The sequence below is a fragment of the Numida meleagris genome, chromosome 1 (assembly GCF_002078875.1).
Source record: "Numida meleagris isolate 19003 breed g44 Domestic line chromosome 1, NumMel1.0, whole genome shotgun sequence".
Taxonomy (NCBI): Eukaryota; Metazoa; Chordata; class Aves; order Galliformes; family Numididae; genus Numida; species Numida meleagris.
The window spans coordinates 25,217,439-25,232,893 of NC_034409.1; positions in this window are offsets into that span (position 1 = coordinate 25,217,439).

Below are 15,455 nucleotides of genomic sequence, written 5' to 3' on the forward strand. Positions count from 1 at the left end.
AAATGCATAGTGTTTTTCTAACTTCATGTAAAAGCCTGTTTCATGTTAACCTGAAATACCTTTCAAGAATTCTAAAGAGAATAAATAACACTGTCCTTGCTGCTTTATGAGAAATGCTGAGGCTCTAAGCTGGTCACTTTCTTTACTACTGACGAACTATGAAAATGAAATGAAAATTTAAAATGTAGGTCAGAGATGGCCTAGGAATGCCCTTCTTCTGCAGAGATTGAAGACTGTGAATCCCTTCTCCTAGAGCCAGAAGATGGTAGCTAGCCCTAAGGGAGATCTACACATTTACAAACAGAGGAGCATTAAAGATTAAACTGCTCACTGTTCCCCACTCAGCTATGACTGGAGTTTGTCTGTCATCATAAGAAAAGGTTTAAGATATGGTAGAGCAGGCAAGCAACTCACAGAGTGGCCCTTCTTTTCAGAATTGTTCCTGATCTTGTCTCTAAAGAACATGAGACTTTTCCCAGCTGTAGGGACAACTTTCTGGACCTTAGCATTCTGATGAAACACAGAAGAAAAATGTTCCTTTGCAAGTTTTGTGTTCATAGAAGGAAACTTCTTTTGCAAGCTTTCCATTTTGCACAACACTTTCTGAAGTTCTGCCAATTGTATCAACAGCAAAACAACATTGGATTGTGCATAACAGTGGTTAAAAATATGACATGCTTGTCCCACAAACTGATCACGTTGTTGACCTTTGTAACAGCCACAGTATAGCTGCAATGAAATGCACTCCCTTTGGCTATTGGAGGTCTCTGGTTCTCACTGACACCTGGAGTACTCTTAAAAGTCCAAGAGGAGTGATCTAGATGCAGCAAAATCTCTGGCAGAGCAGCTGAACCCTTCTTCACTGAAGAGATAGGCTGAGACAGTGAAGGGCCTCAGCTTTGCCCCTGGCACCCGCAAGGCCTGAGCACTGCCTTATGAGCTTGGAGCTGCTGACCTGGCAAAGCACTGTCACCCAACAGTGACAGCAGCTCCTGTCACCTCTCATCTTTTCTGCAGCTCAAGGACCAAAAGCAAAAATCTCACCATAGAGAAGATCTGGAGAAGATGTCTTCTGAGTGTCTGACAAAACCTTGCCATTTCACTGCTATTCTCCTTCCACACTTACAGAGGATACAACCAAGGCCTGTATGTAATGACTGCAATCAGAAGTTCAAGATTAGGTCTGTGTTTACCCCCTCGGGCATTCACTGGGAGTCTTCTGAGGATCACTAGGCTCTTACAACAGCTGCGGAATCTTCAACCACTCTTTAGGCCCTGGGCTGCTCCTGTCCTGAAAAGACCTCTTACAAACACCACTGAAAAGCCTCCAAGCATGAACCCTCTCTACAATCTACAATTGCATGAGGTTGTTTCAGAGTACTACAGTCTTATACTTCAGGGAAATGAGGATGATATGAGCAGAAATGTTAGCTGCACTAACACTGTTCCATGAATCAGTGCTGATGACAGCTGTTTGTCAGATATGTTTTATACTCAACAACAAACAACTTCCAAAGCTGTTTGTTGATAGCACACTAATCTGAATTTCATTAGGTAAAGATTTCCTATCATTTCATTCAACATGGGAATCTTGTCCCTTAGCATGATTCTTAGCAAGAGGTTCAGGCTCTTATTTCTTCCCAGCAGACTGTGCTCTCTGTGGTGTTGACAAGGAGATTCTTCCGTTACCTCGTACTAATAGCTCCAAAGTCCAAACAACAAGATCACCTAAATCCAGCAAATGTGTACTAAATGGCAACACTAACAATTTAACAATCGAGTTATAAGCAGTAAGTTACTAAAGTCAAGTTGTCTCTCTTTCCTTAGTTTTCCCCTTAATGGTGTCATTAGTTTTTGTATTTGAGTATAGCAGTTAATGGCCTCAGCAATAAACCCGGCAAAGCGAGGTTTAAAATCATCAAGGTAGATCTGTGCTACTGGTTTGTCTTGTTATTTTCCATGTTGACCTCTGCAGCCTTTATTTAGGTCATGCTCCTTTAATTTTAACTGTTTCAGAGTCAGAGAGACAATATCTAATTCTGAAATATTAAATCTCAACCACATACATGACAGGTCAGTGCATGCTCCAGGCTCTACAAAATGATGAATAAAGGCTTTCCAGGCATACAGTCAGTTAAAATTGATGATGAAAACAAGGTTTCATTTTGTTTGTCTCTTAAAGCTCAAAACTTTACTATTTGGATTTTATCAGCAGCCCAGTGAGGGACAGAGAATCCCTTTTAAAACACCCACCGCCACCACATGACGCAGGGAGCTTTAGGCAGAGCAGCGAGGAAAAGCCATACAATACCTTGAGGTTGATAGCGATTTGTGTGACACAAAGATCCTTCATCACAGTCTCAGGACCCAAGTACTGAGATAATAATCGGATTTGTAACAAAGATTGCTGCATTTTGTATTTCTTTTTTCTTGACAGGTTTCACATCTGATTCACCGGCGTGTTTATTGAGTTCAGGGGTGTTCAGCCAGTGTTCAGCTGGAGCAAAGCAGCCATGAATTATGCCCTCTGCACACTCTGTGCTGTAGCCACTAACACTTTATAATATTGCCTGGAAATCCAGAAGAATGATTTAGTCAAACCGTGCTTCTATTTCATTTTTATTAAACCTGGCTCTCTGCCGAAATTCCTGCCATTTTGAGCAGTGAACTTAGGCTGGAATGTATTGCTTTGTTCTGAACATTTGTAACCTCTATTGATCTGCTCAGGTAAACGCAGAGTAAAAAGTCTTTCTTACTGATGGGGAAAATATTACTTCTTTGATGTTTTTCAGTCCACAATCATCTGTCACACTCTGCTTGATAAATCCCCCTTGATAAAACCCCAAGCACTATTCCTTGTTCTAGGCCTGGAAATCCCACCCACACTCATTGGGCAGGATCCAGGTGCTTTTCCATATAGTGGAATTAAGGCTCCGACTTGCAGCACTTTCTCCCTGTTTAACTTCTGAATACCCCCATTTTGCACGCATACAGGTTGCTGTGGCCATTTGGAACTGGGGGTATCTTTCTGCAGCTCAGGACCCCATGGGGCCCCGCATCTCCCTGCAGTGCCGAGGGACTGAGCCATGCCCTGGCAGCTGTGGGGCGCACATCATGGCTAACGACCTTTCAGTTCTGTTTTTCTGCCTGCTGCTTGGCATCTCTAGTCCCCACATCTGACAGTTCCAGCAGAGTAAATAAATAATTGCCATGCCTGTCACAAACATCATGACCCAGCCATGGCCCAGTGAAGTTCTCTCAGTGTCTCTGCCCCAAGAAAGCTGCGATTTCAGTGCCCTTTTTGCTCCTATGCCTTCTGAGGCAGAACAAGCTCCCAACATTTTCAGTCAGTGCATGGTTGTCATGTTTCATTTTACCTGACACACATCAAGGTGATACCTTTGACAAGTGCGTTCTCCTATGCCATTTGTTGATTTCTGCTTCCTAATTCCATCTACTGGGACCAAAACTGTGGCTATGTTGGCTATTCAATGTCTGGTTTCTGTGTCTAAACACAGTTTTTTAAAGTTATTAGCATTTATAGATTGGTATTTATCTATGTGTGTCCTGTGTGCATGAGTATGCATTCGCTTATATTAATTGTTTATTCATCTCTGGGTGGAATGTCAGCTTGTTTGTGTGTATGTGTTTGCATACTGAAGGTAATATCGTTTGTGCATCTGCATGCATGCAAGCAGGTTGTTATATTCATCTCTTTGTATATAAGCCATGTGATCCTGTCCAGGTTACATGGAGATAAGCTGGTGTTTTTCTCTTCGGCATGCAGCATTTATCTGTCTGCATGATAGCATTTCCCAGCAGCTGCCATGTGAATCATGCATTATGTAAGGAAGGCAGCACTGCTTCCCAGTGGATAACATTTATTTTAGGTTCTCATTTTCTGAAATGAATTTGAGATAGTGCTCTGCCATTACAAAAGAAAAGAATGAGATTGTTTTGCCCAACTAAACGATTAATTTAGATTGGGAGCAATGTCATACATAACACTTAACGTTTCTGCATTTGGTGGATGGAATCCATCTCACCTGTTGTTGGCAGTTTTAGTATCAAGTTTGTCCAATTTGATCATCTTGGCTCTTTCTGTAGTCACTGAAACCTAACACAGGTCTAGAGACTCTCTCCAAAGGCCCTCCATCCTACAGCAGATGCCTAAAGCAGTTGGGAAGATAGCTGTCTATGGACAGGTATTTGCAGTAGGTGCTGAATCTTGCTGGCCTTTGCTTTCCTGTTTCATGGGGAGGGCTTACTCACCTCTTTATCTGATGAGGTGAATCCTGGGACTCCACAAAAGCAAAAATAGCTGAACTAAGCCTAGCAGTCTTTATGAGTTTCATGACCACAATTTTCCTTGCAAGCAGGTTTTTCAAGCCTAGACATGGCTGGATGAAAGGTGTTAAAGGGAGTGGACTGAGGCATATATGAACTATAAGTGGCACAGGCATTTAATGGCATACATCTGGAGGGAAGCTTCAGAAGACTGTGAACAAACCCCAAAGCCAATGAAATCCAGTCCCTTTGAATTCACAGGCTCACAGCTGATCCTATAGGTGAATGGTGATTATCTTGCAAATGATGAAACTGTCTGATCTTTAGTACTGGGGGAAGGCCATCAGCTTGTGTTTGTGTTGTGCTAGAGCTGTTGTGCAGGTGAATAAAACCTCAGTGCTGCGGCACTGGTAAGCCTAATGTAGAATTTAAAGGAGCTGTCCCCAAAGGAGCATGAAGATGGTGAGTGTAAACAGCAGGTCCCAGGAGATAAATGATGCCCAGGTTTTAATAATTTCCCCCATTCACCTTCCAATCTTCTGCAGTATTTGTGTAAAGAAAGAAATCAGCCCAAGACAAACCTTGGTACATTTTGCCAAATTTGTAGGTATTAGGACATAAAGCAGACATAAATCTGCAATAAACAAAATGATCAGATGATTGTCATCCAGTGGAAGTGAATCTAAATGGCTTTATACTCACCAAAAGAGTTTAGAAAATCAAACTGGATGCTCAGATTCGAAGAAAAGGTTAAGAGAGGAGCTTCACTTCTGTTGGCCTTGATACTCTTGAGACAATCTGTAACTTTATTGATCTGGAGAAGCACGTTTATTAATAGAACAGGAATTGTTTCTATGAGTTGCTACTATACATAAGAAATTATAGAAGTTGACTTACTGCCTTCTAAACCTCTGTGTTCTGTGTTTGTAATAAACAAGGAACTTACTGTTTATCCTTGTGAAGGGTACTACCAGAATGACACAACTGGGGGAAATAACTGCCAATACTTATTTTTAAGAGCTGAGAATCTTTATTTTCTTGTGAGAATTCACTGGACCATGGGTGGAACTGAATCTGGCTCTATGTTTTATTAGGAATGTTTTGGATTTGGCTGATTTTAATATTCTAAATATGGAAATGTTTCAGATTAATGCATTTATTTTTAGGGCAGTAATACCCAATTTGTCTCAGGCATGCTACATAGCTGCAGCTTTTCTTTATCCTCTCTGCCCCTTCTCCTCCATCACTGCATGACCCATGACTCCTCAGAGCCCCTGCCTTCGGAGATCTATCGTGCTATATTTCCTTATCACTGGGCAGCAAATCTCTTTTTGTCTGGGGTAAACCTGGGAATAAAAAAAGGGAATGAAGAAACCCAATAAGCTTAGTAATTTTCTCTCTCTTATGTTCTTCAGTCTCAGCAACGCTCCTGCTCTCACTTCTGTATCTTATCTTCCATGCTGTCATGCCTCACTCAGAAGATTTGCCTCATGCATTGGGAACTACTGCTTTTGGTGATGACTTGTTACTTCTTCTCTGCTGTTTATCATGTCTGAGCTAACTCGACAGCTTTCAGCTGCTGCCAAGTTGTCAATACTGGATCCAGCTGTTCCCATTGTATAGACCGAGTGTGGCAACAGCTTTCAGAGGGCAGCATCTGATAGCTCATGGCTCCCTGCTCCTCTCTCTTCTGCACCAAACATGCCTCAGCCCCTTCCTGGAGGGATTTGGCTCCTTTTTTCCCTCGCTTCTCTCCTTGGTGACTGGGACTGCCAGCCTGGGGGTCTGTGGCGGTGCTGGTGTGGGGCCGTGGCTTGGGGCAGAGCTGGAGCGCCTGCTTCCCATCTGGTTCCAAGCAGCTGGCGGGTGGTAACGAGTGCCAGTGTACAATGGCAGGAGCCTGCTCATGTTGTGTATATGCGTTTGTGTCCTGGGCACCTCTGTGCTGGGCAGCTGCTTTCTTCTCCCTCCTAATGAATGTCTCCAGTGGCTCCCATAAAAATGCACTTTAGTGGGCATAGTAGCCTGCAAACAATGGTTTGCATTGCTGTGGCTTACATGCTAATGTCAAAGTATCCAAATAAACAAAGCAATTTAGCTAGGAATGCATCTTATCTGCATTTTGCAGAGGGGTTGGGGTGAGATGCCAGCTGGATATCTTGACTAAGAATCAGAAATGAACATGGTAAATCTTTTTTTCAGCATATTTGTCAGCACAACTCAGTGCCTAAAACACAGGTGCGATGTTTACATCTGGTGTTTACATATGAAGTGCAAGTACCTGCACATGAAGCAGACTGCCTGCAGAGTGGTCTTTCTGCAAGGCTGCCATGTTTTCAAGAACTGCAAAAGTATCATAGAATCAGTAAGGTTGGAAAAGACCGCTAAGATCACCTAATCCAACCATCAACCCATCCCCACAATGCGCACTAAACCACATCCCTCTGTGCCACATCTACTCGTTTCTTGAGCACCCCCATGGGCAGTGACTCCACCATGTCCCTGGGCAGTCTGGTCCAATACCTCACCATTCTTTCTGAGAAGATACCTTTCCTAATATCCAGTTCTTCCTAATATCTAGCATCTGGAATCGTATTGCAAACCTACACAATGGAAACACGTTCAAAACTTTCCTGATGGGATGTTTTTAAATAAAATGGAATATTTCATCCTAGGAGCATGTTTATCTGGATCCCTACCCGAGGAAAAGTGAGGATTTTGAAACTCAGTACAAGGAGGAAACAGCAACTATATCAAAGGCAGGGCATGTCTTTGATATCCCTGCCTGCTTGTAATTCTGAACAAGGCCTCTGTGACGTTTGAGTTACCTCAAGGAAATGGGAGCAGCTTCCCAGCGCTTGCTCCTGCCCATCTGGCTGAGGGGCCTTGTGCTCCTGGCCAGGACCTCACATCCTGGGGGCTGCTGGTGTGCGGCATTTAACCAAGGAGAGCAGCTGCTGCTGGCTGCAGAGCCAAGGCTTGCCCAGTCTCCAACTGCGAGCTTGTCATATAACCAAGCACCACAACAGAGATAATAACACTTGCCCTTCTTTAGAAATTACTTTGAGATCTGCCAAAGAAAAGGGCCTATTCAAATGCAGAGCCTGATGCTTTTATTATTAATAGATGTTGTGCCAGAGTCACCAATCTGCTCCTGATGCCCAAGTGCTGCTCTGAAAGCAGAATCTGCCTGCTTGATTTAGCCCAGCTGCCAAGCTGGGGCCTAGGGCTGTTTCATGATATTGAGAGCAGCACGAATCAGCCAGATGTTATGCAGCAACAACTCAAGCTTGCAGTTCCTGCCTGTAGCCCTCTAAAACACAAGCAAATACGTAACTGCCTGCAGCTGGCCAGCAGCAGCATTGCCCCTGCACCTCCTGGCACTGGGCTCCTCAGAGAATCAGTTGTTCATGAAAAAATGGTGATTACCAGTAAAACGACCACCTCCCATGGAAATACTTTTTATCTATGCCATAGGACTCCTAGCGGTGGCAGCTCTGTGCTGGGCCAGGGAGCATGATGCAGGGCTAGGCCTGGTATATTGCCATCACCCCAGCACTGCCCGGCTTGTCCCCAGACAAAATTTCCAGGGAAGACAGGGAGGAAAAACAAGTCTCCTTTCAAACAGAGTCCTACTCTGGCTTGGTTTCTGTCCTAGCAGCAGGTGGGAGATATGCCTGTCTAGCGTGTGCTGTGCTTTCTTCTGCCTGCGCTCTGCTGGTGCAAAGAGCCCTGTGCTGGTTTCAGTCAAGGCAGAAATTTGCTGGATCCATATCTGCTGTCCCTGGGGGGAGTGTTACGAGATTACTTTCCCCTCCTTACAGTAACAGATGACTCTCAGAAACACTTTGATTAGGGTAAAAGCGGAGGGCGCATTTCCACTGATCGAGTGCTCGACAAACATTTGTTTTGCAGATGAAATGGACTCACAAGGAACTTTGCTTCCCACTATGTTACAGCTTGCTTATTCTGATTTCTTGCATTCGGCAGGTATGGAAATACTTCTTTATTCCAAGCATCATGCAAGCACGTGTGTCGTGGCAGACGCATATCTGACCTCGTTTTAAGCTAGAGGCGCTCTGGTGAAATAACGAGAACGACGCTGAGCGGGATGCAGCGGGACCCGCGGCACGCAGTTCTCCGCGCTGCCCGCTCTGCCCAGCAGGTGGCGGCCGCGCCGCGCCCTCACCGCCGCACTGCGGCTCCGCGCCCCGCGCTCCCGCCGCTCCCTCAGTACTGCGCTTCGGGACCGCGCGTCGTGGTGAAGGGCAGAAAATAGAGCCGAAGCGCTCTTTTCGACTTTGCCTCACCAGCGGTCTGTGCTCAGCCTCCGCGGATTGTGCTCTCTGTGCTGAATTTCCCCAGACTGTGCCCGCAGCGCGGGCGGGGAACGGCCTGCAGGGCTGCCCGGGGCGGCTGTGCCCTCAGCCCCGTGGATGGCGTTCAGTGCCTCAGAGAAAGCGAGGTGGCAGCGAGATAAGCGCGGCGGGCGGCGTGCTAGGCTCAGCCAGCTCGTTCCCGCTGGCCTAATTGGAGAGCCTAATGTTTCAGCTGGCTTAGATCTGTGTCATTCATTAAGTGTTAGAAGAGGAGGGCCTTACGCTGATCACTGACACCTTTTAGTGATGTTCTCTCCCACTTTGGGGTGGGATTTTCCTTGGCTTATTTCAGTTTCCATTGAAGTAACTTGGAAAATTCCAATGGTTTTGGTGGAAACAGGCTCAAATAATGTGGGATTCTCGGAAGTGCTCTTCCTTTCCAAGAAACATCTTTCTTTGGAGATCCAGGGAGCTGTCTTTCACAGAGCTTTAATGCTTCTTTGCTTTCGGTGCTGAAAATGTATTATATCAGAAGTAAAGCACAGCATAAATGAGATTATACGCTGAGATCCCTACTCAAAAAGATTAAATTTCACAGCATTTAAATATCACGCATTAATTTTTTTTTGGTCCTTAGTTTCATTTCTTTGTCTGCCATTTGGAATTTATTGAACAGTCCGAGCTACCCTTGTTTTAATTCATTGTGTTCCATAAGTTGGCATACACGGTGAATTTGGCTCACTCTCTTTAAATACAGATTTCTACTACTTACTAGCAAATCCTGGAGCTGTAAACACTTCTTCAGTTTTTCGATCTCTGCAGCACTGCTGTGACTTGACAGAACCACTCAGAAAGCAAAGCTATTTTCGAGTGTCTCTCTGGTCAGTAGGGAAGAATGTTCCCCTTGCAGAAGAAAACTGTTTCTCTTCTGCATGAGTCACGACTCTGCTTGTATGCGCAGAGCGAAAGATTTCCAGCTTCTCAGGCTTTGCTGGCATTCGGGGTAGCTTTCAGCCAGCCAAGATTCACATGTGGAAACTAAATATGGTCATAGGGTTACACTCCCATTTTTTGCCCATTACTCAGGCCCCTGCATGGTGTATTTCGGTGCCTACTCCCTTTCTGCTGCTCTGCATCTCCCTCTGCAGTGTTAGTTTACTCTGTGGTTAAAGCTAGTGAGATCTTAGACAGCACCAGTTACAAACAAGCAGTGTGTTCCATGCTCTGCTGAGCGGTGTTGTATAAATGAAAGAGCCAGTACTAATCCTGGGAGGGAAGCTGAAGCCCTGGTACCTTTGTGAAGCTCCATGCTGGAGGAGGTCGCCTGGAGTCTGCTCCAGCTTCAGCTGCAGTCATCACCACAGCTTCCATGTCAGAACCTGCCAGAAATAGAAAAGCAAGAGAGAGGGAACATGTTGTGGTTGTTTTTTTTTTTGCTGTTTGTTGGTTTTTTTTTTGTTGTTTCCCTGAAACAAAACAGCTTGTGTATTTTCAGCAACAAGAAGTCAGAGGGACATTTTTATAATTATATACAACAATCAGAAGGATCCTGATGTCACGGGAACCAGAAAAATACATCCTAAATTATACCACATTTCACCATGGAGGTTAATCAGTGAGCCAAGGCTTATTTATGTTCCTGTGAGCGTGTTTGACCCCTGCTTGGGACCAGTCAACATGTGTGGCCATGGAGGAACAGCAGTAAGCTCACATTGCTGGGGTCCCTGAGCTACACAGTGACACAGTGACACAGCTCTCAGGCACTGGCTCCTTCCCATCGGCTCTCCTGGGGAGATTTTATCCCCTCCTCATGGGCTTTGTGGACCTGCTGGGAGCAGCAAGGATCCTGATTGTGTCCATTGGGCTGGGCTGTGACTTCCTCAACCATACTGCCTTCCTTGTTCATCCCATAGAATCATGGAATGGCTTAGGTTGAAAGGAACCTTATATACCACTCAGTTCCAAGCCCCTGCTGTGGAGAGGGCTGCCACCCACCAGATCAGGCTGCCCAGGGCCCCATCCAACCTGGTCTTGAGCACCTCCACAGATGACACAACCACAGCTTCTCTGGGCGGCCCGTGCCAGGGCCTCACTACACTCTGAGCAAAGAATTTCTGCCTAACATCTAAGCTGAATTTCCTTTCTTTTAGTTCCCACTTCTCCCATCACTATCAGACCATGTAAAAAGTCGGTCCCCCTCCTGCTTGTAAGTTCCCTTCAAGTACTGGAAGGCAATGAGATATTACTGGAGCCTTCTCTTCTCCAAGCTGAACAAGCCCAGAAATCCCAGTGCTATGCAGAGATGTAGAAGTTGGAGCCTTTGCCATCACAGAGGTAACATCTGCTTTATTTCCGGTTTCCACCTTCAGCCTCCACTGTGAGTTCATTACATGAAAGGTGAAGACGCCGTGACCAAAGGTATCTACAAATGAGGCCCATTTTCAGCAAGGCCTTTTCATAGTGATGCATGCAATCCCAGCAAATTAATTGAGACTGCATACATGCTTTGTTAAGTTGGACTTATGTTCTGGCTGGATTACAGTTTTGCTTGGGAGATACTTCGTTAGCTGATGATTAACTGTTGCAGTGCACAACCTCCATATGACTTTGTGTCCTGCTGCAGTATTTCTGTTAGAAACCAAACCCATGATTGTTAAACAGTAGCTGTGGCAACAGCATGGATCTGTGTGGGCTTGAACTAGAAGTATCTGTTAAAAATATTGCAAACTTTTTTAGATTGTGATTAATCTTTTGTGCAGTTTTTGTGTTTAACTGCAAATAAGCTTCTAGTAATGGAAACACACACAAAATGATTATAACTAACTTTAATTGAATAAATAGAGATTATTTCCTGGAGAGATTCCATGCACTGGAAAGCTACAGTGTTTTGAGTTTAAATTTACAGCAGATTCACCATGATCACATCACTGCTCTGTGGCTTTCAAGGGGTTTCTGTGGCAGAAGTGGTTCCAGCGTCAGTCCTAGGTCTGTGTAACACAGACATTAGAGGGAAAATGGTCTCAGTGTTGGAAGACGTTTAAACTAAAAAACTTTATTTCTGCCAGACATTATGGAAGTGTTTTTATTTCTCTGAAGTGTATAAATATTTATTCTGGAAACAGAATTGTTTTGTGAGAACTATCCCACTTCATGCCCTTTTTCAAGACTATTGAGCTGTCTTTAGAAATATTCAGATATGCCTTATACCAATTATTTGCACCTGTTACATTTCTTATGGAGAGTTAAGTCACTGATTCTTTTGCAAAGCTCCTAAGGGACTTACATTCTACCTCAGAATATCATCTGGTGTATATATGTAGTGAAATATGATAGTATGTGCCATGAAAAGAGATCAACACAGGCACTCATATGGACTGCAGCCATCCACATAACCTTGCTTAACAGAAAAACGATTATTTCTGAAGATAAAAGTGTTATTTCTTGACCTGCTTTCATCAGTAGTTGTGTTTGGTAACCTAGCAGGACAGCTGAGCTGCTGGGAGCAATTCAAAATCTGCATTTGACACGCTGATCGTAGAGCCCCTGCAAGTAACATTGTACACTGAAACAGCTGGATCTAGTACCGAAGTCATTGCCTGATGGGCATTCGGAAGCATAGTATGAGGGAGTAATACAATGGCTCTCTAGTAATTCTGAGCTGATTTTGTTGAGGCTTCCTGCATGTGGAGTAAAGTCCTTTCGCTTCTAGATGGTGTTTGTAAACAGAGACAAAAATGAATGTAAGCTCCATCTAGGAGAAGTTTGTGAAATAGCGTTGAACAGGGAGGAAGGCAAGAACCATAAAATCAAAACATCATAGAATAGTTTGAGTTGAGAGGGACCCTTAAAGGTCATCTAATCCAACTCCTGTGCAATGAACAGGGACATCTACAGTACGTACAGCCTACTACAGTAGGTCCAGCCTAACTCTGAATGTCTCCAAGGAGGAGGAAATCCACCACTTCTCTGGGCAAGTATGAGTGATATTTTCGGGTAAGATTTCAATGCAAATTTGTCTGCGTGGCTTGTTGGATGCTCTCTGTGAATATAGAGAGAGATGAACAGAGATCAGAAAGGGTCAGGGCAGGGACTTTCTTTAAGCCTTCTGCAAGTCTGTAGACCTTCTTCTGCAGACATTGTGATGAGGTAGCATGGAGGTAGTTTTGGAGGGAGAGAAATACCTTGAGATGAAGCTTCGGAGCAGAGCAGCAGGGCTCTGTGAACTCATGTGTCTACTGAAACAGGTGTGGTAAAGCCAAGCCTCCTTGTGAGCTGGTGACAGGGAGGAATTCCTGCACAAAAGGAAGGAATTCCTGGACAGTGTGGCAATGTAACTGCTGCTGATGAAACAGGGAGAAGCGCTAGCTGAAATAAGTAGTGACCTCAAAGGAGCAATAGCTGAGGCAAGTGTTATGGTTGTAGATGTGAAGCTGAGTAAAAACCTTAGTGCAAAGAAATACTGTATGTGCCTTTAGACATTGCTATACAAATATATGATTAATTCAGCTTTGCTTTTTTAATCTCCATTGACTCTTTGCACACTCAATCTTGTAAGTGACAAATATTACTTATCAAAAGAGTCAATGTTCAGCTTCTCCAGGTCTCAGGGTGAGGATTCAAACCAGAGGCTTTTGTTAATATGGATAAGAATCCCTCTGTGCTTGAGCCCTGTTTTCATTGCCATCAGCTACAGTGAGTTTCAGTCCTTGTTAATCTATGAATCAACAGGATATAGACAACTAAGAATTTTTTCCTGATGTTGGATGACTATCCACCAGCAGCTGCCCACAGTATAGTTTCAAACTAAAAGTATTAGTCCCTCGGCCAGGAAGGAATAAACTGATGAACTGAGAAACCCGACTGTTTTGAAGATCTCTGCAGCAGAAAGTCTCTCACTGAAGAGCTAGGCAATGCTGTCTGTAACCTGTCAGTGCTGAACATTGCATTTGCTTGGGCAACACTGCATGGCTTTCCTCAGAGGATACTTGTTAGAGATACACATAGAAATATTACTGTAACTACAGAAATGATGCTTCAAAGACACTGGAAGGCAGAGCAGAGTAACCAATCCTGCTAAAGTCTGACAAAAACAGCTCCGGCTTTTTGTTCCTAGACATATTTGTTTCATGGAATTCCTTGGACAATTTCAGAAACACAGCACTGATGAAACAGGCAGAATTTAGCTGTTTCCAAATATAGTTGGATCATTGTCTAATAGGGGAATAACAACATCTACTCTTGTTGAAAGAAGACAGCTGAATTGACAGAAGCCCGTAACAGCTGAATCAGAGTCTACACATAATGAAATAAAGAGATAAAATGCTGCACAAGCCAGAAGAGAAGTCAGGACTTGACAAAGTATGAACAAACCTTGAGGGTGCTTGTCTAAACATAGAGGAGCTAATATGTTTTTTTCAGTTGTCATTTCCAATTATGGGGCTATTTATAGTCCTACTACAAACCTTGACTACACTGGAAGATTTCTGTCGGTGAGATAAATCTGATCTACAAAGTAAGTAGTCTGTAAAGGCAATGCATGCTGATTGCAGGGAACACCCAGTATGTGTTGTCCACCGGCATATTCAAACTGAGCACTGGGACTGTATGCAGTTTTCTTTGTGTCCTGACAGCTGCCTGCAGCTTGAGGCGGTACCCCAGCCTGCTCCCCAGTGTGCTCCTCTGGGATGGGAAGCGGTTTGCAGGCTCAGTTGTCCACCCAGCTGGGCTCACATGGTGCAAGTCTGGAAGTGCGTAACAAGTGCGAGGAAAGTCTTCAGCTGAAGACTTGTCAGTACATTTAAACCTAGCTCTGTGTGGCTGTACCCAGGGTCATTTCCCTTCAAAGTGAGTAACACTTCAGAAATGTGCACATCCTAATGACACCTTAGTGCCCCGATTACTGCTGTATCTAATAGTGCATAACACTGTGCCGTTCAGATTTGCTCTCCTGTGTGATTCTGTTCTGGTTTAAAATGTACCTGCAAAATGCAACAGTTAGAAACTGGAGAAAAACATGGAGAGTAATCCCCTTCTTTTTAACCTCCCCAAAGTCTCCATCTGTCACTGCCGAAAGGAATTGTGCCTGCTGTATATGGCTCCTCCTTATTCCCTGACGATAAAAGACATTGTGAGTCTCTTCCATCCCACTATTCTCTCTTTAGGCTATGTCTGTTCCCTATGATTATTCTTTTTCATTTGTTTTTTTCTTAGCACCAGCTGTTTAGTTTCTGCATCGCTTTTTTCACTTTGGATTTTCTGTGAGTAGGATTTCTGGCGATGTCTACATCTGGCAAGCTACATCTGTTGCCCCGTTTGCTGGAGATGGGTAGGCTGCGTGTTCTGATGAGTAATGGCCTCAGATGAACGCCTGCATTCTGGTAGTTGCCAAAAAGTTATACAACTACAGATCCTGTGGTCTCTTAAGTTTTCTCTGAGCTGATCCTCCAGAGTAAAGAATGTTGTAGCGTTTCAAGCTTTTAAAATCTTTACATTTTCTCCCAATGCATAGTCATCTTCAGTGAACTAGTTGCTACCATCGGGCTATTAACTACCATTAAGTACACCATCCTGCTACTGAAAAAACACATGACAGATACTTAAGGTCGGTATCTGTCATTTGAACATTAAAGCCTGGTTTCTAGATTTTTAGGCCAAAATGTGATAGCCTGTTTTGTTGGACTTTTGTGTACTAGGCAATGGTGTGACAGGTATTGTCCAATAACCCCACAGAAAAGAACTGCCATGTCACAAGTTAGGTCTATATACAGCTCAGCGAAAGCTATCATTCCCCTATTTCCACACATTAAATGCTTAAGCTAATGAGCTTGTATTAAGAAATATCCTGTTTCC